The sequence below is a fragment of the Furipterus horrens genome, unplaced genomic scaffold (genome assembly GCF_987537825.1).
Source record: "Furipterus horrens unplaced genomic scaffold, mFurHor1.1.pri manual_scaffold_4, whole genome shotgun sequence".
Classification (NCBI taxonomy): Eukaryota; Metazoa; Chordata; class Mammalia; order Chiroptera; family Furipteridae; genus Furipterus; species Furipterus horrens.
Window position 1 is genome coordinate 97,568,305 of NW_028327174.1, and position 3,402 is coordinate 97,571,706.

Here is a 3,402-nt window from a genome sequence, read left to right on the forward strand (position 1 = left end):
CACCTCTTCTGCCCAAGGTCATGGTCCAAGTGCCCTGGCCTGGGCAAATCTTAGCTTAATTAAGTTGGTTGAATGTTGCTTTCAGCCTCCTAGACTTCCCCTCCTTCCACTCCAAAGGAGAATCCTAGCAAAGAGACCCAATGACTTCATTGCCATTAAAAATAAAATTGGAGGCCTTGCAGATGCTGCCACTGCCCTGGATATTCCTGCATCCAGCCATGGTCAACCCCACTGTGTTCTTCGACATCACTGCCAACAGCGAGCCCTTGGGCCGTGTCTCCTTTGAGCTGTTTGCAGACAAAGTCCCAAAGATGGCAGAAAACTTTCATGTTCTGAGCATCGGAGAGAAAGGATTTGGATATAAAGGTTCCTACTTTCACAGAATTATTCCGGGATTTATGTGCCAGGGTGGTGACTTCACGCACCACAATGGTACAGGTGGCAAGTCCATCTACAGGGAGAAATTCGATGATGAGAATTTCATCCTGAAGCACACAGGTCCCGGCATCTTGTCCATGGCAAATGCTGGACCCAACACAAATGGTTCCCAGTTCTTCATCTGCACGGCCAAGACTGAATGGCTGGATGGCAAGGATGTGGTCTTCGGCCAGGTGATAGACGGCATGGGTGTTGTGACAGCCATGGAGCGCTATGGGTCCAGGAATGGCAAGACCAGCAAGAAGATCACCATTACTGACTGTGGACAACTTTAATACATTTGACATGGGTTTTATCTTAACCACTAGACCATTCCTTCTGTAGCTCAGGAGAGCTCCCCTTTACCGCTCTCTGCTTGGATGTTCTGTAATCTTTGTGCTCTCGCCACAGCTCATTCAGTTCCATATTTTCCTTACCCCTTCCAAGTCTAGCTGGATTGCAGAGTTAAGTTTATGATTATGAAATAAAAACTAAACAACAAAAATAAAAAAATAAAAATAAATAAAATAAAATTGGAGATGTGATGAGAAGGACACCTTACCTCTGCAGTATTCTTCTTGCAAAACTATAATCAAGCCCAGTCTAACTGTGAGAAAAATGTCAGACCAACAAAAATTGAGGACTTTCTACAAAATATCTGACCAGCACGCCTCAAAACCGTCAAGGTTATGAAAACCAAAAAGAGCTAGAAACTGTCACATACCAAAGAAAACTAAGGAGACATGACAACTGCCATGTGATATCCTGGATGGGACCCTGGAACAGGATATTAATGAAAAAACTAATAAAATACAAATAAAATCTAGAGTTTTGTAGGTAGATAGACAGATGACAGATGATAAAGTTGGGGCAGCAAAATGTTAATTGTATTTTAGCACTTTATAGTATTTACCATATGGCACATAGTGTTCTAAGCACTTTCTACAAAACATACAGCAACACTTTCTCATTATTCTACACATGAGGAAACTGAGGCATAGTGAGTTTGTGAACCGCTGGTGAAATATGCATTCAACATATGCTTCATTTCTTATGGTATGTTTTATTATCCCCCCTCCCCCACCTTTCTTTCAAAAAATAAATTAGAAAACCAAGACTCAGAGGAAGTAAATGACTTGCCCAAGGTCACACGCTGGTTAGTTGGAGAGCTTAAACACCAGCCAGGCTTTGTAATCATACTGCCCCCAGCTCAGCCCCGAGTTTGAGACTGGAAAGGGCTTTCTCAGAGCCACCCCGCAGCTCCACATTGCAGCTGGTGTGGTTCACAGCTTAAGGCTGTGGCCCTTGGGAATTCTGGAGCTGCAGGGGACCCAAGGAAATTAAGCATTCTGAGTCCTTGGCTCCTGAAATTCCAAAGGAGGGAAGTTTGTTGTCATATCCAGGTCAAAATTTTATTTCTTGGATTCTTAATTCCAGGGCCCATGATTTCAGGCAGAATTTAGTTCTTCCTCGCTTTAGCGATCTCAAGTGCCCCCAGTTGATGAGTGTTGATGGAGCTGGATTGTAGGTGAGTGCGGTGAATCCTAAATGTGGGGCCCAGAATGAGGACAGCGTTGTGTGGCCGATCCCTGGCCGTGCTGGGGCGGGGCTGGGAGCCGGGAAGGAGAGGAGCAGAACGAGGAGCAGCCAGCTCTGGGGGTTTCAGTTGTCGGCCAAGCAAGACGGGCATTAAGGGTCCTCCTAGAAAACGGTGTGAACCTGAAGACAGAGGGGACCCTTGGGTTCAGCCAGAAAGGACCCTGTTTCTTAACTAGGGAGCCGAGAAGAGAGTGGTCCTCCTGTGGCAGATCTGAGCGGCTAGCGCCGGCTCGAAGAGAAAGAAACCAAGGACCTACTTAAAGCTCTGCCAGGGCCAGGCGGGAATCATGGGACGCTGCGCGCCTGTAACTCGGCACATCAATATTTAGTTTGAAAGCCAGGAGGCCGCTGCAAGGCTGTAAAAAACAGCTGAGTAGTTTAGAGGAACTGATGATGTGTGCAGTCCTGCCGTGGGTGAAGCTGGCAGAGGGATGGAGCAGGGGATTCCCAGCAGGAGAATCAAGGCGGAAATACCGAACCCAGGGGCAACTTGGAAGGAAGAAACGCCCCTCCGCTTCACCAAGTAGAAGGCAGCATATCTAAGCCCCAGTCTTTGAAAGCAAGCAGTGAGGGAACATCTTTAAAGGCGTTGTCTTGAGCTCCAAATAAAGGGAGAAATCATAAAGTCATTTCCAGTCACCCCACCCCCCACCCCTACTTCCCCTGGTACCACCATTGCTAGTGCTGGTAGAGCTTGAAGACTGGGTTCCTTTTTTTTTTTTTCACTTTCTCTCAATTTTATTATCTCTTCCAGTAAGCCGCCTTTATTTTATTTAAGCATGGTGAATAGAAGGAAAAGATACTCGCATTTCCTCAGAAGTCACTCCTACTACAAGGAGTGAGTGGGGGCAGGGGTAGGCTAAATATCCAAAACAACCTTGAAAAACAAGAACAAGTTGTAGGACCTACACTGTGTGCTTTCAAGACTTAGAACAAAGCTACCCAAATTAAGATAGCTTGGTGTTGGGTAAGGATAGGCATACAGATTGACTGAACCAAATAGAGGGGCTAAAAATAAGAACAAATTTATATTGATTGTTGGGAAAAATATTAAGATAATTTAGTGGAAAATGATAACCTTTTTAACAGACAGTGCTGAAATAATTGGATGTCCACATGCAAAAATGATCTTAACCCATACCTTCCCCATATATAAAAATTAATATAAAATAGACCATAGATCAAAAATAACAGATAAAAACTATAAAACTTCTCAAAGAAAACATGGGATAAAATCTGTGACTTTAGAATATGCAAAGATTTCCTAGCTAGGACATGAAAAGCACAAACCATAAAAGAAAAACATTCATAAATTAGATTTCATCAAAAATTTAAAATGTTTCCCTTTGAAAGACACTATTAAGAAAAATATAGTGGGGAGCAAAG

General features: G+C 43.9%; 1 pseudogene; it reads left to right on the top strand.

Annotated features, from left to right (window-relative positions):
* Positions 1-218: 218 nt before the first annotated feature.
* On the top strand, positions 219-713 carry LOC150012506 (peptidyl-prolyl cis-trans isomerase A pseudogene; annotated as a pseudogene).
* The last annotated feature ends 2,689 nt before the right edge of the window (positions 714-3,402 follow it).